Source organism: Canis aureus, chromosome 9 (genome assembly GCF_053574225.1).
Source record: "Canis aureus isolate CA01 chromosome 9, VMU_Caureus_v.1.0, whole genome shotgun sequence".
Taxonomy (NCBI): Eukaryota; Metazoa; Chordata; class Mammalia; order Carnivora; family Canidae; genus Canis; species Canis aureus.
The window spans coordinates 45,725,611-45,748,102 of record NC_135619.1 but is presented as its reverse complement, the minus strand read 5'-3'; the positions used below and the strand labels follow the sequence as shown (position 1 = coordinate 45,748,102).

Sequence of the window (22,492 nt, the reverse complement as noted above, 5' to 3'; positions counted from 1 at the left end):
GCCAGATTCTGCTACTAAGCCCAGAGGAGTTTCAAGACTGGAGAACCTTAATTCCAAATAGCACACAGGCCACATAAATTCCTCAAATATGCACCCCAAAACAAGAGTCCCCAGGGATTCAGTTTATCTCACCAAGTTTCAGCTGAGGGAAAAATATTCTAATGGCACATAAGGAAAGCTGTCAGAGAACTGTTTTGCTCAACATCAAATGCATTCCAGGCCTTATCTAATCAGGGAGTCTTCTTCACAGCTGATGCAGAGGCTGTTCCTGGACCAGGAGAGAGGCCTTGATTTTAAATACAAAATAATGGTTCTTTTGGCACAGGCAAAATTGGTCGGCAGCTGGAGGTTTGGAGTGACCCCTGACCCTCTCCCACAGTTCCTCCTGAGTCCCACTGCACAAAACTAAGCCATGCTCAAATCCCAGGCTCTAATTGGTTCTGGTTTGTTTTGCTTTTCTATTCTATCCAGAGCTTCAAAAGGCGTTTCCATAATTGTTTGAGGCATGAAAAAGGCAGGTTTCAGCTTTCCTAACTGGAATTGGAGGTAATTACTGTCTTGCACACACGAGCCAGTACATGCTTCAAATCAGATGGCTCTGGGTTGTTTTATAAAGTGTAGCTGGGCCTCTGAGCCAGGAGAGGGAGGATTATGGAACCTTCTAAAGGTTCTGTTCTAGAAAAAGAAAAATTTGGACATCTCAGAAACAGTGAGGGAAGCATCCATATACTTCTGTGGTTACTTTAAACTCTGCCCAAGAGATTTGGCCTGAAAAGATTGTGTCCCCAACCTCATCTTTCTAGAATGAGGAGGCATTTTTTTGGTCCTCTCTTTCAAGAGACAGGAGCTGACACCCCATATAACTCCCATCTTGCTTGTAATTAGCACCCGTGGTCTTGGCCTGGGCTGTTCACTTGTGAAAACTCAGAATAGGGGAAACAGAGTCAAGCATACTAAGAGCCACCTCAGAGAACCAGATCAGGGATGCACATGTGGATTCTGAGGACAGCAAACACAAACATGGGCAGTCTCTGGCTTCTATCCCACCCACACCACCCTGAGTGTGGACTGGGGAGCAAGACGCTATTGCAATCTCAGCTAATTCACATTACTAATCCTCCATGGCCTCACCTACAGAATGAGAGTAGTGACTGGCCCAGCCTCATAGGGTTGTTCTGACATCTAAATGAGGTCAACCTGTGTCAAATGCTTGGTCTAGTATGTGCACATAGCGAGTACCCAATAATAGCTATTATTATGAACATAATTGTCAGGGGCATGGCTATGAGGGCCAAAGGGACCACTTTGTAATGGTGGAGGTTTTCAAGACTCTAGAGATTCAGAAATAGTGGAAGAAAAGCTGCTGCAGGAATCATAGAAGGAGTGGGAAGGGGAAGCAATGTGACAGCCCCCACCTCAAAGTGTCTTCCCTCCCAAGGGCATTTATTGCCTTACACGTATTAGGTGGCCTGAAATTCCACAGATTAGAGATTTAGTTCCGCCTTTTTTCAACAATATATCTCAACAAGAACTAGCTGGTTAAACAGCATTCACACATCAGTGTAAAGTGGTTTACTTGCTTTCTTTCTAATACCTACATACTCAGCAGCTTGGGGGTTAAGGAACTTGGGACCGAGGAAGGAAGAGATAATAATTTAATGTCATGAAGCTCTGCCTGGGACAAGGCCAGTCCAGATTCTGAGAGCTCCAATTCAATTCACTCACTGGCCCACAGACTGCTTGCCTGGCTCAGAGGAAAAGAGGAGGTGGGGGTTGGATGTGTGCTGGGGTCCCTGAATAGCTTTTCTGATTTTTGTACTCTCATAGGGACACTCCTAAAATAGCCTCTTCCAACAGTTTCCAGGACCGTCTCCTCTCTGGGAGTTCCTTCTCCTCTGCCAGAGAGAGGTCATGGGGCTCAGACCTTGCTTCTCCATTCTCACATCACCCCTAAATTATCTCAGGAGGACTTGAGTCTGCCTCTGTGTTGTTCACTCCCAAAACAACTTCCCTCTTGATTTGGATATTTAGGTGCCTACTTGACCTCTCCCTTTCAAGTGTTCCAAACTCTCAACAACCCCTTCTGCCACTGAAAACAACAACAACAACAACAACAACAACAACAACAACAAAAACCTATTGATAAGGTCTCCATATAAATGTTCTCATTGCAGATGATCTTTCAAAACTGTTGACCTTCCTCTTTGTACCATTGTCTTTCATACCACTCAAGACAATGTATAATCACATATTTATTTTTATATTTATTTGTATAATACCTGTCTCCCAGTAGACCATAAGCTTCACGAAGACAAGAGGAGATCTATCTGCCTCTTGTTCTTCCCTACACCTAGCCCAGTGCTGGACATAGACTAAATCTTAATTATACATTGGGTGAATGAATGAATGATTTCAAAGTGGACATGGGTCCCCAGATGAGGAAGAGAGCTTCTAGGTACAAAAAAGCCTGTAAAATCTGGCAACAAATACTGAGATGACATCTTGTTTTCCCAAAGTGGGCCATTTGGCCACTCCCCCTTCCCATATGATGAAGTTTCATGTTTAATAAAAGCCCTGAACAGTTAGCACAAACATATAGGACTTGATCATGAATCTGATGAGCTGCTGCAATGTCTGATATGGGGAATGCCTAAATTATATTCATAAACATGGCCCGCTCTCAATTATCCATTCTAGTGGATAATCTAATAGTCAATAATCTAATAGTTTGTAATTCAATAGCTTAGAATCTTGAGAGTTTTACATGTGGCTTTTGTGAATTTGCATCAGTATATAAGGAGCTCTGATAGTTTAGGAATTCACAATACTTTGAGCTCAGATGTCCAATGTCACCTTCCCCAGTTGCCTATTAAGGACTTCTCTGGGCTCCAACCACATGTAGAGAAAATACTGCATTGTGTTTGGGAGGAAGGCACATTAGTTTTTTTGTTTTTGTTTTTGTTTTTGTTCCTAAGAATTGGGCTCCAAACTCCAGCTCTGCCACCTACCAGCTCCCTTTTCATATTACCTGGCCTGGTCTTTGTTTTCTCATCAATACCTACCTCCCACGACTATGATGAGATTTTTCAGGAAAAATTAATGGGAACCACTCACTCAGGTAGATGCAAAACAAAAGTAGGGTTTGGTCTTCTTTGAACTTTGTTTCACAGCTGAGGAAAGATTTATCTTTTCTTCTCTTTTTTTCTGCCATAAAGGAGCTTCTCTTCCAGGCTCAGCAGGCTAAAGTAAACAGGGTCCTTACTTCACAAATCATATTTGATTGTGAAAGCTCCTGCTAATGCCTGTACAAATCTGAAAGAAAAATGCTGTCTTGAGTAATCTAACATTAAAAACTGACCATGGGCCCTCCCTGGGCTCCATCAACCCTCTCAACAATACAAATGATGGTGCATATGTCTGGGCATTGGCCCATGTCACTTTGGGTCCAAGTCTCAGGGTTAGAAAGTAGAGACATCCTAAGATCCAAGGCAGAACCAGTTGTCTATTGTGGGGGCTAGAACCCCAGAGTTCCCACCTCCTTTTCCTGTCATGAAGTTTATATCTCGAGGGAAAACAGCTGTCCATTCTCAGGCCAACTGGGACTAAAGCCAGCTGTTGCTTCCAGATGCCAAGAGCCAGATGTACACCCACTCTTCTCTCCCACTCCTTAAGCCTGAAGTCTTAAACTTTACTGAATTTATTAATAACCTTCACAACGTGCTAAAAATGCATTTCCTCAGGCTCTCCCTCCAAAGAATTTAATCCAGTTAGTTCAGGTTGGCCAAGAAATCTACATTTTAAACAATAACACTTCCACTCTCATCTTCTCTTTTCTCTAGGAAATTCAGATATAATTAATCTGGGAAACATACTTTGAACAACAAACTCTATAGTAGAGGCAGCAGCATGCTGGTAAATGTTTAACAACCAGTTTTGGAGTGGAGAAAGCCTGGTTTGTAGCTTGCCGATTTCTGTGATTTAAATATTCTCACCGTGGTCAGTTCAAGCTACCAACATGACATCATGATTTTGAAGTTGGGAAAACAAGCGTGCAATCAATCCTCACGAGCTCATAGGAACTGGTTCCAGCATACCACTGGGTAGAAGCCTTTGGTTGCCTCCAAATGGTGTTTCCTGGGCTTTGGCATAGAAGGGCCACTGTTCAGCCCATGATGTCACATCCCTGAGTATTTTTTCCCCTCAGTCCTTAGCTCTTTGAAGGGTTTGTTTTGGTGACTGGTTCCCAGAGACCTCTAGGGGCTCCAAACCAGAAAGAGAGGAAAGAGAGAAAGAGTTCCAGGAAAGAAAATGCAATTAGCGTGGGATGTTGGCCTCAGCCACACTGTCAACCTTGTTCAACCCAGCTTTCAACAGGGAGGAGCTTTGCAAACACCTGCTTCTGCCTTCATTTGATAAGCTTTCTGGTCAACTCACATAAACCTGATACTGCTGACCTGGAGAATGATGAAAAGGCTGAGTGTTGGGGACCTGAGGGGATGAAAGGGGACGGGAGAGGACCATGGGGTGGTCAGATGACCCGGGGTCGCCAGCGGCTTAAGGCTTCCCCTTTGTCTCCCTGTTCTGGCCCCGTGTTGGAAGGTTCTGGTGATTTCCTCCCACCCCCGACCAGGCCAACAGATGTGGAAAGGTCTCCAGTTCCCAGGGATCCGGACACAACCGTTTGTTGTTTCCCGCTTGCAGACAGGGCCTGTGATCACAGACAGAACAGCTACACAATCACTCACCAAAGAGCTGAGCCCAGTCAGGTGCGGGGTTCAAACCTACTCTGCATTTCTGCAGCAAGAAAAATGTGTAAGCAAAACTGAATGAGAATGAAAAAGACCCACACCTCTCCCTGTGTTGTCTAGGTCGGCTTCACAGGAATGCTGAGGGCTCCAGGAGAGGCAGTGCCTTTAGCTCTTCCACACTGATAAAATCCTCATGGATGCCATCACCTTTTGAGCACATGCAACCTTTAGGGCCTGCTGCCTACCTCATGGATGTAAGACCTGTGCCCACTTTAAGGTTGGAGCTTGAAGGATCCTACTCCCCTGAACAGGATGTCTTTCGCAGTCCACTGAGCTGTCACTGCTCAGGGGATGAAAAGCAGAGAAGAAAAGGTTACAAAGGAAGAGGGGCAGGTGTCCGTCTCCTTGTTTACCCTAATCATTTGACATAGATAGTCTGAGAAATTTCTCAGTGCCTAGCTACCTACTGCTGTATGCACATCTTTTACAAGTGGGGAAATGAAAGTATGAAAACTAACTTCCATAAAGAACTTGTCTCATATCAAGTGCACCCACAAGAATAAGCTGATGTCTAATGAGATTTTTCTAGCTTCTGCAACAAATGATGGCCATTACAATGTGACACAAAGACCTGATACATATATTTCTTAGCATGTAGTACATTCATCTATGAATGCTGCAGGCAGTAGAATGGTACCCTTTGCTCTAAAGCAATGGTTCTCAAAATAAGATCGATGGACCCCTGGGGTCTGTGAGACCCTGTGAGGGTGTCTGCAGGGTCAAAGTCATTTTTATTATAATACCAAGTTGTCATTTGCCTTCTTCACTGTGTTGACATTTGGGTAAAATGCTGGCACCAGACACAGTGCTGGCAGTCATGTTATTCTTCACTGCCAAAATGTCACAGGACAGAAAAAAAAAAAAAAAAAAAAAAAGGAAAAGGAAACCACTTTTGGCTTAAGAATGTCTTAGATGAAGTAGTCAAAATTATTAATTTTGTGAAATCTTGCCCAAAGTACATGTCTTTTAACTATTATGTGTGGCGAACTGGAAAGTAAGCATCCTGTAGCACAAAGGTTATTTGGAGGAAAGGCATTCGCGAGAGGAGGAGGTTATCATGAGCTAGCCCTTCCATGAAACACTGTGTTTGCTCAAAAGGAGCAAATAACCATGGCTATTCAATCTTGGTTCTTGGGTAGACACTTTCTCCCAAATGAACAAATAGGGCTTGTCACTTCAAGAAAGATAGCTGCCAATATTTGCTGCCAAAATCAAAGCTTTCGAGCAAAAATTAGAATTTTTGAGAATTTGTATCTGCTGCAGTGAGCTTTACACCTTCCCAATACTTAAAGAAGTTTCTGATGAGACCAGTGCTGTCATTGGCAAATGTGAATTTTCAGTTTTTATTATGAGACACATCCAACTCAGAAAATCTGCATAACTTAGTAGAGCAATAGTTTCCAAATGACCCATGCATAGCATTATACAATCATGCGTGGGCAAAAGAGCCACACAAAGCACAAGACAGACCAAATGGATTTTAATGTAACGGAGCATGAAAAGTTCATTGATATCATTTCAGATGCTACATTGCAACTAACATTTAATGACCTACCATTTGTTGAGTTTTGGTAGTGTCAAAGAGAAATATGGGCCACCACCACCATCCAAAAGTAGAGTGTGGCTATGAAATCTTCTGTAAGCTGAAAAGGTGTAAAGGGGCAATTTCACCTTCAGTTTCTAGGGAAAAGTCTTTTCAGTGTTCTCAGACCCCAAAATACTTCTCTTAGGCTTTTCTCATACCTTAGGACACATCTTGCTAACAAATGCACCTCGAAGATGCAGTTCAAAGCTCTGGTGGCTGGATGCTAAGATGCTGAGTGTAGTTCCCAGGGAAGGAGCCGGGCAGGGCCCCTCTCGCTGGTTGGGGTGCACACTGCACCTATAAGGACTCTGCAACACAAACACTGAATGAACAGTATCTTCACTTTTGGCCTTTTTTTCAGAAAAGCAAAAATCCTCTTCTGATTTCTTTTGGTTAACGAAAAAAGGCACTAATGTAGGCCTTTCATAGAAGCAAAATGGTGTAAAACAGACTTTTGAAAAGTGGGGTACTTGTATCTACAATTATCTGAAAAGACTGTTAAAATATCCCTCCCTTTTTCAGCTACATATCTATGTGAGGCTGGGTTTCCTTCATACACTTCAATCAAAACAACATTATCACAGCTGATTGAATGCAGAAGTAGATATGAGAATCCAGCTGTCTTCTATTAAGCAAGACATTAAAGAGATTTGCAAAAATGTAAAACACTGTCACTCTTCTCACTAAGTTTTGTCCTCTTTTGTTGTGGAAAACACAATTATTTTTACAATAAGCTTATGTTATTTTTAACTTCTTGGCAAATAAAAAAATTTATGACCTTTAATGAAGTAATAGATATGACTACTCCTATAAATGAATATTAGATAGATTAACAAGTAAATATTAAGTGTATTCTTCTGGGGTTTCTTTTTTTAACATGATAAATGATTTAATTATCTGTTACTGCATAGCAAAGTACTCCAACACCCAGCGGCAAAGCAACAGTTACCCATATCCTCATGGTTGCTGTGGATTAGGAATTCAGAAGTGGCTTGACTCTACAGTTCTGGCTTGGGGCCTCTCATGACACTACAGTCGTGTAAAGGCTTGACTGGGGCTGGAGGGTCTATCTGCTTTCAAAGAGGCTCACTCCCAGGCCAGTTGTTGCTGGCTGTTGAGAGGGGGCCTCGGTTCCCCTTCATGCAGGTTTCTCCCAGTGTACTCAAAACATGGCAATCCGCTTTCTCCAGAGGGAACGACAGAAGAGACCAGACAGAAACCTGGGGTCCCTCTTATGATCTAGCCTCTGAAGCCACACAGCCTCTCCTGCCATTCTCTGCCAGTCACCTAGACCAAACCTGACTCACTGTGGGAGGAGAATCCACAGGCCATGAATGCTAGGAGACGTGGATCACTGGACACATGCCAGGGTTCATCAATAGATACTACCTACAAAAACAAAGGCTTTGGGGGGTCTTCAGCAAATTTAGAGTGCAGAGGAGTCCTTAAGGCCAAAACATTTGAGAGCTGCTAGCCTAAAGGAATTGATCCACATCTTAAAAGGATCTTTGCCTCTCCTCTCCTCCTTCTCCTCCTTGTTTTTTTGTCTTGTTGCTTACAGTTATACCAGCACTTAGGCAGCTTCTTGCTCCACAAGCTGAGGGACAGTTCCTTCTAGCTTTGTTTTTTCGGAACTTCAATTTATCGGGGAATCCCTCATGAGTTTAACACTCCCTATAACCCTTGTTTGTTGGATCTTTTGCTTGGCAATGCTTGGGGCTCCCTTCAGTTCTTTTCATTTGCAGATCAGGCTCCCCAAAGAGCCCATGCCTTGAAGGAGGAGGGGTCACCAGCATGTGAACTTAGGTTCACATGACTATTGGTAGGCGAAGAGAGCAGCTCTGAGCCAAGGGCCTAAAGACAGTGGAGAGAGCTGTGAGCTAAACAGAATGGGGTCTCTGCCCTCATCTCCGCTATTCCTGGAGTTGACTGTAAAACCCCCCATTGCATTCACTCCCCTGGGTGTCAAGCCTGCAGAGGAGGCTTGACAGAGGAGCAGAGGTTCCCATGCCTTGTACAGACCTTTTACTACCTGTTGTGTAGAAGACAGTAAAGAAAATCACACACGGTGTGCAATTTTATTTAAAAGAGTGCAAGACTGTTCTTGAGCTTCTCAGTCTGTTTTTTTTTTTTTTTTTTTTTGTCTTTGTCTTTCTTATCGGAAATGAAAGAACAGCCATGGGAGATAGGATCTCAGGTCAAGAAATCCTAGCAGGTAATTTGGGAGTTGAAAACAAATCTCCCTTGAAATGAATTAAGCAGGTGAAGGGGATTCTAGCTTCAATTCTTAAACCACACCTTACCCTGGCCTGGCAAATGACTTCCTTCCAGCCCCAGGCAAATCCCAACTTCCACCTACTAAATGCCTGCAGTTAATAAATGTTAAACAACAACAAAACCCCAAAGTGGAAAAAGGAAGACTGATTGGAGGCCAAGATACCAGAAGGACTGCTTGAGAACCTTCCCTGAGAGCTGCATCCACAGAAGCAACATTTAAGCAAGGAAGCAGGGCCTGGGATGGGTGACCCAAGATATGACAGTTTTCAGAACATCAGAGCTAAGTAAATATCTGACTTGAGTTAAAATGACTGTTTTTCTTGATCAGACCTGTTCACTTGTTTCATTAGAACTTTATACCACGAATGACATTCAAGCCCTTTAAGTTGGCTAAAATCTCCAGAATCTATTACTGAGCCACAATTTCATCATGGCTCCTGCTAAGTATGCCAGGACTGGAAATCCCAAGCTCAGGTCTAGGTAAGTTAGCTGAAGGCTGGCCAGGATGTTCTCATAGGTCCAGGGCGAAGAGAGAAAAATAAGCATCGGGTTATGCTCTGAGGAATTCACTCAGCATTACTTTTTATTCTCATTCTACAGACCAGAAAACTGAGGCTTGGAGAAGCCGGGTGGCCCCTCAGCTAGCCAGCAACAGAACCAGGACAGAGATTCATATGATAAATCACAATGACTATCATATGCTAAGTACATTTGATGAGACAGGCAAAGTACCTTGTGCTTTGTGCATGTTAACTTTTTCATTTCTCATGGGTTACTTCCTTTCTAAAGAAGTGAAACCGTCCAATAGAACTTCCTGCCATGTTGGAAATGTTCTATATCTGCACTGTCCAGTAGCATGAGAGTCACCAGCCCCATGTGGTTATTGAGTACTTGAAGTGTACCAAGTGGAACTGAGGAACTGAATTTTTTTAAATTTCATTTTAATTGATTTAAATTAAATAGCCACACGTGGCTGGTGGCTACCGCATTGGACAATGCAGTGCTAGGAGGTTCGGGAGCTTTTTAAAAAACTTTCAAAAGTTTGTTAAGTGGTAAGGCAAGGTTTGCATCCCAGGCTGACTGAACCCAGAACCCTCACCTCTCTCCTCTCTGCTTCTCAGCGAGGTAGCCTGCATTTTGCAAAATGAGAGAACCTGGGAAGGAAACTGATGAGACAGTATTCAGGCAGCCAAAAATACAGCCAGACCCCCTAAAGACCAGGTCTGTACTTGAGTCTGATTTTTCTGAGTGCATCTAGAGGCCCCCACAGAGGTCCCAACAAGTGGTCAAACAAGAAGCTCAAGACTCTGCACCAGCAATTTCCCAGAGCCTACCAAGAGTGGCCCAGTTGATTGAGGGTTCTATGACTCACAGGTCCCAACCCTGCTATTTAAACACCAGCATTTCCTTTTTTGGGGCTTAAGACTAATTGGTATAGAGGTGGTGAGCTCCCAGGCCAGCCCCACCCTGCTGAAACATATAGCCCTCAAAGGTTTCTACTTCAGGCACCACCCAAGAGGTACAGCTACCATCTGCCATGTGTCTGGGTGCAAACGTTTACCCCGAGCTGGGCCATCATTCTGGGTCATCAGTTTCTCTCCAGCCCTCCAGCGTGCATCTCTGCTGCATCACCCCCTTGCTCCAAAGCCTCCAAAGACCGCCCCCGTGAACCTCACAACAAACCCCAAAGTCTTCCTTCCCCGAGCTGGTCCCTACCCACTTCTCTGACCCCATATCGTGCCTATCATTCACTCTGTTCCCATCCCTTACCTCCTAGCTGTTCTGAATACATCACACTTGTCGCTATCCCAGGCTTTTGTACTTAGTGTTCCTTTTGCCTGGAATTCTTTTTCTCAGGGCTGAATGTGGCTTACTCTCTCTTCATTCAACCTCTGCCCAAATGTCACCTCTTCAGAAATGTCTTCCTGACTCCACTATATATAAATAGTGCATCCCTCACTCCTCTCTCTCTACCTTGCTTTATTTTTTTCAAAGTATCTATCCCTAGTTGATACATGTATACATATACATATGCATATGCATATTTGTTGGTGGTGCTGTTTGGTTGGTTTGCCCATTGTCTATCAGCCCCACTAAGATGTAAACAGGGTGAGGAGGGACATTGTCTTTTTTCACTCTATGCTCCGGTGTCTAGAATTGAGTCTGGCACATAGGTGCTTACTGAATATTTGTTGAATGAATCAGTGAATGAATGAATGCATGCATGACTTCTTCCTCTGAGTGCAAGGTGGGGGGGTGGGTTGTGGGGAGCTCTGGCTTGCCTCACTCTACACAGATCAGTGCTTTCTTGGCTTGGATACCAAACCATGAGAAACAAAGAGATTTGTTGGTTTAATTTCTTTTGCCCTGGGAAAGTTAAAGATCATAGATAATCCAAAACTCAGTGCCAAGTTCTCTATTTATAATCGAGGAATTATTCACACAGAGGTAAACAAGAGCAAAGGACTGACAAGTGAACTGTGGGAGGAGAATGATGGGAAACAGATTGAGGGACCCGTACATCTGCATGCCTTCAACAGGCCTGGGTTCCTACCAGCACTCATTCAACCTTGGATCCAGAGAATCCTTGACAATTTTCAGTCCCAGAATCATTTGGGCCAGGCTACCTAGGTGGCTGTTGGGAGTGAGGTAGGGATTGTAAGCAGATGCAGCTTAGGTAAGTCCCATACCTATGTGACAATGATATCATTAGGCCTTCTGAGAGGCACATCCAAAACAGTAGGTGTTTCTCTAGAATGTCCAGGCCCACAAAGTTTCCCTAAGACCTGGATTTTGGGGGAAAAATTGCCTTTCTTTCTTTAATGTATTCCACAGAATTGTATCTCTTTTTATTTCTTCTCAAAACTTCAAAGAAAAGAAATTAGCAGTGTCTAGAAGTGTCTGACACAGAGGAGGTAATCAGTAAGTACTGAACAAAACGAATGAAAATGTCAAGGCAAAAAGGAATGTAGTCTGGTGAGGAATGGATAGTTGGGCAAAACCTGATGGCTGGGAACCATGGGCTAGACCCTCTACTCCAGCCCTAAGGCCTCAGTTTCCCTATCTGTAACACTGGCCTGGATGAGCTGGACTTGAATTTCCCTCCCAGTTCTGACATTCTCTAATCCTCTGAAAAACTGTGGTACAGCTTTATTGTGGATTAGATCTATCTAGCTGGTGTCCCACTGAAAGCAAGGCCTGCTGCTCTGGAGACTGCCCATTGTTTTTAAGCACCAGGGGTTATTTAATAGCAACTCTCCCAAAATATTTTTCATGTCCTTCATGAAAGAAGGTTTTGGAAGGTAGCCATCATCAAAATAGGAAGTAAAGCCAGGCTGGTGTTCCATTTATCAGATAATAGATTAAAAGTTCCTGTTACCCCATATGGTGATTCTGGGAGTTTGACCAGATTTCAGAGGTTTTATATTCAGAGCAGTAAGAAATCATCTCTGTGGCTTGTAGGATTTAGTACCTATTTCCCTCCTTTCCGAAGCTCGGGGCTCTGGGTGCCAACATAGGCCCCCGTGACTTTCCTCTCAGGGCCTCAGCGCAGTGTCTGAGGAGAGCTCCCCCTATGAGCATTGTTGGGATTCCAAGCACTGGCTTGGATGGCTCCCCTGTCCACTGCAGCATGTTATGTTAAGCTACATGTGAGCTTGCCATTTTCCTCTACTCCTAGAAATATGCTAAAACACCAGTCCAATAGAATTCAGACTCCTTCTCTACCTTTCCTACCCTGTTCATTGCCTTCATGCACCAGAAGGATAAAGAACACCCAGTCGAGAGTCTGAGAAGAGATGAGATGGGCTCCTGCTGGGGTATCTCCCTAGGCCTCAGTTTCCTCAGATGTGAGATTAGAAAGGAGTGCTGGTTGGTTGCTCTGTCTCCTCCAGCCTCATGATCCACCCCACCCTCAATTCCTCCCCAACCCAGGCCCAGAGGCAGAGCCAGCCCCTTCCCATGGGGGAGTCACAGCTCACATGTTATGTAATGGTCATAAAGGCTGGAGCTCTTCTTATTTTCTTTTTAATGTTTTTAGGTACTCTAGGAAGAGAGAAACATTTTTATGATCCCAGTAACCAAACAACATAATGAAAGTCATGGCAACCATCAACCTAATAAAACCCATGGCAAAAGCCTCCACATTCTCAAATAAGACCCTGGGAATTCCAAGCTCTCTGAAGCCCTAAGTGGTCCGGGCCTTGCTGGAGGCCTTGGGATGCCGGCTGATGGTTGATGAAAGGATTTTAACGCGCCACTGAAATTCTCTTTTCCAAAATAACCACTTTGAAACCTGTTAATTACAGACACACAACCAGCCCCAGCCCCCAACAGGACCTGGGGCTTTCACCAGGGAGAGCCCAGCTCCAAGGCTGGCTGCTTCCATGACGCTACACATGCTTTGTGTTGGGAGAATTAGCTTCAGGAAGAGAATCCAAATTAATTAAAACCACATGGCCACTCCCCTCACCCCCCAGCCTCTTACCCCACCTCCCTCCCCTGGAGACAGAGGCCAGTTCAGTCTAATTTGGTCCAGTGTTTTTGTTTCCTAAAATCTGTCTTGGGCTCTGGGCCATTAATAGGTTGCAGCTGATTTTAATCTACATGAATCAGAGACCTGGCTTCTTTGGTTTTAAGGAGATTACAAATTGTGTGTCCCACAAACGGGATGGAGGGGAAAGGTCCTGGGGGGGGCGGGGGAAGGGGACAGATCCTAGAAGTCACAGAAACTCTGCTCTCTATTAAGTGGGTGGGTTTGAATGAGCCTGTGATCTCTCAAAGCTGGAGGAGGGGAGTGAGGTGGAGGTGACCCCGTGGTAGGAACACAGACCTGGGCTCATGTAAACAGAATTAAAATCAAGGATCTGGAGCACAGAGGTCTCTACTCACCTATCTTTAACATCAATTTCCCAAGTTTTTCCTGAGCACCTATCCCCAGGTAGAACAGGGCTCAGCACACCATGGCCCATGGGTCAAATCAGGCCCACAGCCTCATTTCATAAATAAAAATTTTGTTGCAACACAGCCATGCCCACCTGTGTATGTATCATCTGTGGCTGCTTTCATAGTGTGGCAGAGACCCCATGGCCCACAAAGACAAAGTATTTACCAAACATCACTCTTCAGAAAAGTGTCTGTGTGTCATTTAACCAACGACGGTAAGGAATGATGCCAACAATCATGCCACTCAGTTAAGGGTTTAAAGTATTCTCCCTGACAGCCCTATGCTTCCACTTCAAAGATGAAGGAACAGAGTCATGGAGATAAAGCAACTCACCAAAAATCACATGGGAAACAGCACAGTTAGGAAGAGCCAGGCCTCTGAGTCATAGTAAAGTCTTCTGTTCATCAGATGATGGTACTGAAGGGAGTTGGGGGATTTTAACATAATACAACTCTTTATATGTGTTGTACTGGCCATTTTATGAAGTTTTTTCACATATAGGTCTACAAATAATCCAGTAGAGGCTCAGAGAAATATACCTCCAGTTTTTAGGTAAAGGTATATAGCACTGAGTGTCAGTGGATGGGGATGAGAATAAGGGCAAACCCCTTGAAAAGTGCCTTTTTCCAAGGCCCAATGGCTAGTGAGTGTTGGGGGTACTCATTGCAGGCCCTAGAGGACCCTCATCCAGCCAGGACCTCAGGCCACCCCAGACCCTCCAGTGTGCCCATAAAATGGCTCTTTGCTAGCAGGGGAAGACACAAGGAAGGGGCAGATATGACTCCATGACACACATAGTGATGGAGGGATACATGGGGTTCTTGGGGAGGACAGAGGAGAGGAACCCCACCATTCCCTAAAAGCAAAGCCCTCTCAAGGAAACCCAAGTGAAGAACCTCTGATGCCAAAGCTATTGCCTAGAAATGTAATCAGGCCCCCTTCCAGGGCTGTTGGGGGCAAAGTAGTTGCTGGGGTTATTGTGAGGCCTGTCAGGGAAGCCTGGAAAATCCACATCCTCCCAGGGCCTAGTCTTGGCCCACAAGTGCATGGCACCCAGAAAGTTGCTGCCTTGGAGCAGTCTCTTCCCACAGGAGCCCATTTCCTCTGGGGCTAGGATTGGCTCCAGATGGAGCCTTCCAGCCAAGGAAGGACACATCTCAGCTGCAGTCACAGTGGTCTGGAATAGGCAGCTATGTCAGGCCTTGAATAGAATCACAGATGAACAGAGTGCTACACTAGCTTGCATAGAATGTGAACTCTATGTCAAGGTCCCCAGTGAACAGGAGCCGAGAGGTCCAACGAAGGACAAAGATCTGTACCTCACTCCATCTCCACTGCTGCCTCAAGGTCTTTTTTCCTTGGCAAGCTTCTCCCTGAACTTTAGGCATCGCTTCAAAGGAGTTTCAGAATTCACTGAGGAGTCATAGGTCCCAATCTTTCCAGTTCTGCTATTGTTCAGAGGTCTCCTAGGATGAGATATTGTGAATTGCTTGAGGGTGATGGAGGGATGCCAACTAAGTGGGGATGGAATATCAAGCAAACTCCTATCACCATAAACAACTGAAGTCCTGCATCAGACCCAGGCAAAGCCTGGGACATGACCCCATCGGCAGCACGCCCGCGTAGGAATGCCGCGTTCAGAAACAGCTTTAAGTGGGGCTTAGACATTGGCCTGATAGAGGACAAGGTATGGCTCTTCTCGCCTCTACCTCCCAGTGAGCCTTCTGGCACACTCCTTGATTGGTACTCTTTTCCTTCCACAAGCATCAAAGGTTGAGGGTGTGATCTGCAGAGCTCTGTTTTGTCTAGACTTGGCCTCCTGATAGGTTTGGGCTCTGCTTCATGGAACCTGACATCCAGGAGATTTTTCTACTCTTCCTGGAGTCTAGACTAGAGGAAGAACAGAGGCTCGTGACTCTCATGCAGGTGTATCAGGAGCCGTGTGTGTTCAGGACACCTGATCCAGCAAGGTACTGTGCTATGCTGAAGAACAATGGGGGTTCTGTTGACTTTGGTCCCTTGGTTGGACTAGAATGCACCATGGTTAATTAGCGGCCACTGAGCATTTATGATCTGGGTGTCACATGAATGAATATACTGGCAAGATAGACTCTGAGGAGGTCGCATGCCAAGGAGTTTGTTTATAGAGTGTGGTTTCTCCCCATACTGAAGTGTTCAGCAATGTCTGCTCATATGCATGCCATGGTGATGTTGGGTCAAACTTCCCAGCTTCACTGTGGATGCCGGTCGGAGGACCCTGTATGATCTGAAGTGCCTAAGTCAAGCTCTCCCCTTCCATGCCACCAAACAAAAGCAACTCAAAAGAAAACAGCGTGAAAAAGCTCATAAACACTTCCTGAGGCCAGGCTCACAAACTAAAGCTCAGAGTGGAACAAGCCAGACAAGTTTAAAAACACATACACACACAGGGATGTCCAGCTGCTATTGGACGAGCAGATCGGGCACTAACATGGCTTCAGAGCAATGAAGGACAGAATTTTAAAAATTAGATCTCTACCTTCTCTCTCTCTCTCCCAAGCATACCAGGGTGGGAATTCTGGGTTACTATTAAAAATTGATTTCAATAGTCCTTTAAAAGACACAGGGTGGTGACTCCCCTCCACTCTGCTGCCCACCCCCGCCCCTCAAAATACACTGTCCCACAGCTCACCTCTGATACCTGGAGTTTTTGCTCTAAATCACATTTCATGTCCTGTATGCACAAGGGCTGGTAACTAGTACAGGAAATGAACTTCACAAGCATTGAATGTGTACCAACCTGTGGTATGGGGAATTGCCAAGATATTTTTCTAACTGAGAATTTTCATAGACTCTTGAAACTTTCTTTCAGCTACCTCTTCGCACACTTGAACGCATGCACACATGCCATATGTATGCACTTACCCAGACACAAAATTCCCTGTTTCCCCCAACACACATGAACAGAGGTCTGTGCTCATCCACAGACACACTCCCATTCTCAAAACTTCCCCTTGATTCCCCACTCCCTCCATCTGTAAATTTGAGCATTTAGGTGTGTGGGTGCTCCCTGAAGTCCTCTGATACACACAGAGCTTTGTGCCCCCTCAGACTCCCCCCAGCAAACAGGAACCCAGAGCCATATTTATAGTCTGAAGTGCACACATGCGCATGTGCACACACACACAGAACCACATTCCAACTGGTTCAATCATAGCTGTGACAGGCCTGGGTCTGCTTGCTATTGTTTCTCACTTGCCTCTAGCAGGCCATTCATGTAAAGAGAGTCCTGCCATCCCTTTTGTAGCATTTTCCCTGAGTTCGAGTGTTGGGAAGGTGGCTTTTAAAGGCATCTGTGGATGGTGGAGTGAAAAGCAGGGACAAAGGCATCCCTTTGGGTCTCCTGCCATAGTCTCCCATGCTAATGAGCACTGTTCTGGATTGTTCAGGGCATTTCTTTATTTGTTGTTCTGTCTGAAACCAGGCTGAGAGGATGGATGGTCACTCAGCTGAAGAATTTCCAGAAGTCTCTCAGGGTCCTGCTTTTCCACTTCTTCCTGCTCCCAGTATTCCAGGCCTACACCCAAGCTACTTGAGGGCAAGGCCTGGGTGGCAGGCACCAGCCAAATGAGCAAAGACAAATCTGGGTAGAAATTTAAGGAGATGAAAATAGGCCCCAAGTGACCACTACCCCTCTAGGAACTTTGGTGCACAAGAAGAGCTGGTATACAGAGGATTCTCCTCCCCTCCTTGGACAGCAGTAAAGGTCGCATTACATTGCAAAGGGGACACTGTCTGCATTGACAATGGGACCGACTACTGTACAACTTCATTTTTTCTGTCCAAGAGCCAGACGGACTTAATGTATCTAAGAAATGAACAAGCTTGGGTGCCTCCTCCATGGGACTAGACAGGGGGAATGCCTCCTCTTGCATCATTTATACACCACAGTTGACTCATGGTAGGCACACACGGGGTCGTGACCAATTTCTCACCGCTCCACTGAACAGTGGCGAGGGGCTGTCTAGAAGTATGTGTACTTTGTCCTTGGCCACTGCCTATAAACTCCACCCCTCTCTTCCCCAGCAGTCTGTTTTTCAAATAAAATCTTACTAGAAAGCCAGTGTGCAAAATTGATAAAAGCAGAGATGGTTGCAAGGGGAGGGGATGAGTTAGTTGTGTGTGTGTGTGTATGTTGGGGGTGGGGGTGGTGGCAGTGGGGGTGGTGGAGTGTGGTCCCATCTGCTCTGGCTCCATCCCAATCCCTCCCCTAGCTCTACATCAGGGGCTCTCTGAGGGGTTCCTTGGACCCCAGTTTGAAAACCATTACCATAATGCAGGCCCTTTCTTCTAATAATTGTTGAACTTTAGTACCCAAGAACGCACACAATGACAAAGAACTGGGAGAAATTTGACAACCCTTTTAAATTACACAAATTACACACTTTCATATACTATTGATTTGGACTATAACCCATATTTGGTGTGGCGTACAGAGTTAGGGACCCCTTGCTAAAACTCTATACTCCTGCCCACAGGTCTGCAGCTCACAAATTGGGAACCATTGCACAGAAGTTAGAAGAGGGAACAAGAAATAAGACTGGGGTCCCAGATGGAGTCATACTAGAAAAGGACTTCAGGGTCTAGTGAAGGAATTTGTGCCTAACACTATTTCACTATTTGGCAGTGGAGAACTATTAAAAAGGCATGTGCAATTATTATTATTATTATATTATTAAAGCCAAGAAATGACATGATTGGACATGAACCAGCCAAAAAAAAAAAAAAAAAGATTTGCAATTAAGTCCCCTTACCCATCTCCAGTTGTCTGAGCCTCAACATCCAGTGTGTCCATAGGACATAGGAGCAATTTCCACCCCCCCCCCCAAGAACTCCTGGGTGTGTGTCAGCCCAGACATCACCTTCCTGTCGCCTTCATCAGAGGGGCTTACTGTCCTACACATTGGCACCCACCAAATTACACAATGAACATGAGCCTAAATTAAAGAACGTGCATAATAAAGAACGGTCAACAAGGGGGGATTTATACTGTGTGCAGGCCTGAGTGAGGTCTAATTCCTCAGCTTTGCCCCTCTCATTCCTAGACCTTCTCATTCCCACCCCCACCCCTCGAACCTCTCAGAAAACTTGGTTTTATTTGCTGAGTCAGCAAACACAGCTGGAAGTGGCCTCCAACACACAGGTTTAGGGAATGAGGCCATGTTCTATTCACCTTGGGGAGAATTGCATAAGCTTTTGGTACCCAAACCTATCCATGCCTAAAAGGAGGGGTACTGTTAACATGCGCCTACCAACTTCAGAAAGGGCCATGGGGATGAAGGTGTAATTAGAGCCTGTGAATGCTTTGTGCTTCCTGGATGAAAGACAACACTCTGAAGTTTTATTATCTACCTACTTTGCTTTTTTATTGTTCCAGTTCCCTTCTGTTTTTCCTTTTGGGGGTCTGTGTAAACTTTATTAGGTATTAATTTCAAAAAAGGCCTCCTTGCACCTCAGAGAAGGATTTTATTTGGTGCCTCAGAGAATTTCTTTCCATAACCCGGACCCTCAAAGGATTCCTCTTAGTCAGGGTGAAAGAGGCCTGTGTGTGTTCAGCCGCTCAGTTCAGTTCAATTTAACAAATATTTCCAAAGCATCTACCACCATATGCCTAGCCCCTGGAGGCAGGGCAGGCCTGGAAGAGTGGGGAAGGTTATGAACTCTGGAGCCAGGCCGCCTGGGGATTGAGTTCCAGCCCAGCAGTTCCATGTGGTCCTCGGAGAGCCTTGATCAATTCTTGGAATCTCTGTTTCATCACCTGTAAAATGGAGATAATCCCATCCATCTCTCCGGGCAAAGTAATAAAAAGATATAAATCTCACAGTGAGTAGTGGGTGGCAGGTCAGTAATTCCTGGTTGTCCACCCCCTCTTTAGGATCTGGCCCCTGAGAAGAGGGAGAGGAAATGCCTTTACCTTCGTTTCTGTCCAGTCTACCCTGAGGCCCTCTCTCTAGTCCTTATTCATCCATTTTGGAAAGAATGCCAGCTAGCTAAACCAGCAGTTCTGGAACATTCTCATCTCAGTTCCCCCAGTGCTTCCATTTCCTCTAGTCATTCCCCCTTTACCCAAATCCCTCCCAGGCCTCCACATTAATATCCCCCTTCACCCTCCCTTCAGACCCACTCCCAGGAGAGAGAAGAAAAGAACATTCCCATCCCTTTGAGAAGGAGAGCACAGTGGAAATGGCTTTGGATTTTTTTGCACCCACTTCACAGGCTCTGTGAAGCCCCAGTCCTTGGAAGGTGAGCTCTGGGCAGGAGGGAAGGGGCTCGAGGCCAGCAGGGTGGGCTGAGGCCATCCAGTTCAGGCAGGACCCAAGGGGAACGTTTTCAGAGGTTCTCTCGCCTCCTGGATCCAGCGTGGAAGATGACCCTAGAGTGTTGGCTGGCAGATCCTGCTGTCCAGTCTGAGAGAAGCACTGGAGGCATCCACACAGGACCCTGTGAGCCCTGAATGAGGCTTCTTGCCATTTCTCTGGTTGCCAGGGAGGAGAGGGGATATCAAGGAAGCCCCAAAAAGGCACCGAGAGGCCAACACAGATTAAATTAAGCTCCCGAGGGGCCGGGCATCCCACAGATCCCTGGGAGTGCGTAGCTTCGAGGAGGCCTGTTCAGTCGGTTTGTTCTTTCAGAGGGGCACCAGGGAAGCCAGGAGTTATTGCTTCCCAAAAGGTAGGCCCTCATCAGGTGGGTGGTCTTAGCATTTTCCATGTGCTTCCATTCCCTCCCTCTTCTTTTCAGGACCACTGAGGGGGTTCTCTCCCCTCTCCCAGCGGCGCTGAGGCGGGGTGGGAGGGTGGCTGCACCGTGCATCTGGGCTGGGTTTTCCCACAGGCCCTCGAAAGGGCAGCCTGGTTGCCTTCAGAAAGCCCTGGGCGGCCCGTGGGGGGAGCAGGGCTGCAGCTGTAGGTCCCCTCCCTCCGCAGCAGGCTTTGATCAGTTCTCATGGGGGCTGTGTGCAGCCTGACCTCCCATCTCCAGCGCCTCTCAGGTGGAAAGTTCTGTTCGGCCTGTCTGAGGCTTCAAAGGCTCTCCCCTCCTTAGGCTGGGACGAGACTGATAATGGTTCTCATTTTGTTGTCCTGTGATCTCCCAGCAGCCCCCATCTTTCGATTGACAGGCTTCTGCTTGTTTGCTTGGGCTGCTTCGGCCGAACTCAAACCTCCTTTCTGGTTGAGGAAGCACATTGACATCCTCCCCCATTGAGGCGCCTTTGTTGCTCAGACGTGGCCTCCGGCCCAGACAGAGGTGACCGGGCCACCGCAGCTGGGCACCTGGGGAATCAGGCTGGGCGTTGGGCAGGGCGGACGTGAGAGAGAGGCCGAGGACCCCCTGAGCCTGCAGGCTTCAGGAGCAACCCTCAGCTCCGCCCTTCCTGCCTCAGGGAAGCTGGTGGTTCTGCCCCAGTTCCTCACAGGAATCCAGCTGCGGGGGCTGAGGTGTGCACCCCGAGCCCGAGCCCGAGCCCGTGCGTGGACCTGGCTCTGTGCAGGAGAGGCTGCGAGGCCCCAGGACACCAGCTTCCCAAGAACCAAGCTATTCGCAGTCTTGAGCCTCAGGCACCAGGCCAGCCGCATTCGGGAAGTTCCTTTGAGGGCCTATTATTTCCAATGGCTGTGGCCTTCTGGCCTCAGTTCTCAGCCCAAGGGGTAAACAACAGCTGAGCGGCCACTCCAGGGCCCACTTCCAGCGCCCTCCCCACACGGCTGCTGACCCTGAGCCCGGGCCTCCCAGCCCCCTGCCCAGGGCGAAAGGACACGGCCTGGTGACCCACCCCGGTGGCTGTCGTCAAGTTTGGGCAGGATCCCTGCCTCACCAGAGGGCCGGGGGCCTCGGAATGGTGCGCTGAGCCTCACACAGGGATGGGGTTAGGCTGCATGTTGCCCTTCGGTTTCCTCATATTTAAAATGAGGGTGGCCAAGGGCAACAGGGGCGGTCAGGAGAGCATCCTTCTTCCCCAGCCTGATAGCACAGTGCTCTTCCTTCCTTTTGATCGTACTCAAAACAAGGGCTGCACTAGGAACAATGGGCCCGGGAGGAGGCCGGAGGGGATTTATTATGCTGTCGTCCTGTGGCACAGCCTCGCCTGACTTTATCTTGCACAGAGGTCTGCGTAGGAGGAAATCTGGCAGGCCCTCGGGTCGCCTCTCTGCTCCTGCACTCCCTCCAACTCAGAATGCTGGGAGGACAGGGAAGAAGCTGCCCGTTTAGCCACGCCTTAGCCTAAGCGGGGGCCAGAGAGAGGTCAGCCCAGACCTCTCCAAAACTCTGCCTGTGACTCTGTGAAAGGCACAGGGACTCCAGGTGTTGGGCCTGCCTGAGTCCATCCTGATGAAGAGAGGGCCCCAGACAGTGTCGGTGTGCCCAGGACTGGGCTTTCTCAGAGCCTTTCTCTCTAGGCAGCTTGCTCTCTTCTCCTGGCGATGGGGAGAGAGAGTTATGCCAGATGGGTTCTGGTTGTGGACTGTCCAGCCTTTCACAGGGAGAGGCCACTTGATTAGGGGTTTCACCTTTTGCCCCAGCATGGCCAAGGAGAGAGAAAGGCCTTGGGGCTGAGAGGACCTTTCTCGATCAGTATCGGTTGGGACTAGATTTTCCTGGAATGTGGATGTTTTGCCGTCCATCTGCTGTTAGCAGGGTCTAACCAGATCCTTACCCAAACTGTAGTGTCAATGGTGTTAATATTTAGAAAATAAACACTTCTTTCTCATCAGCCAGCAAGGCATTGTGGGATATTGTGGGGTGCTGGAACACCCGTCTTTGTGAGGCTCGAATCTTCTGTAATGCTGTGGATTCAGCACAGGTCTGGTGCCATCATCATTCCCTCTATGACCTTGA

At 46.7% G+C, this 22,492-nt stretch overlaps 1 protein-coding gene and 1 long non-coding RNA gene across 9 annotated transcripts in view; one reads left to right on the top strand and one right to left on the bottom strand.

The window, feature by feature from the left end:
* The window catches only part of RAD51B (RAD51 paralog B), a 682,017-nt gene that overhangs the window by 63,124 nt on the left and 596,401 nt on the right, over positions 1 to 22,492 (bottom strand). Inside the window, exon 11 of one of the 8 annotated variants that reach the window (XR_013386416.1) lies at positions 3,115 to 3,312. The exons of the other annotated variants lie outside the window; for them this stretch is intronic. The gene's annotated coding sequence lies outside the window, so the exon portion shown is untranslated. The remainder of the gene's footprint in view (positions 1 to 3,114; positions 3,313 to 22,492) is intronic. 8 annotated transcript variants of the gene reach the window in all.
* LOC144320784 (uncharacterized) overlaps positions 19,555 to 22,492 on the top strand; it is a 55,238-nt gene continuing 52,300 nt past the window's right edge. Inside the window, exon 1 of the long non-coding RNA XR_013386422.1 lies at positions 19,555 to 19,897. This is a non-coding gene — a long non-coding RNA (uncharacterized LOC144320784). The remainder of the gene's footprint in view (positions 19,898 to 22,492) is intronic.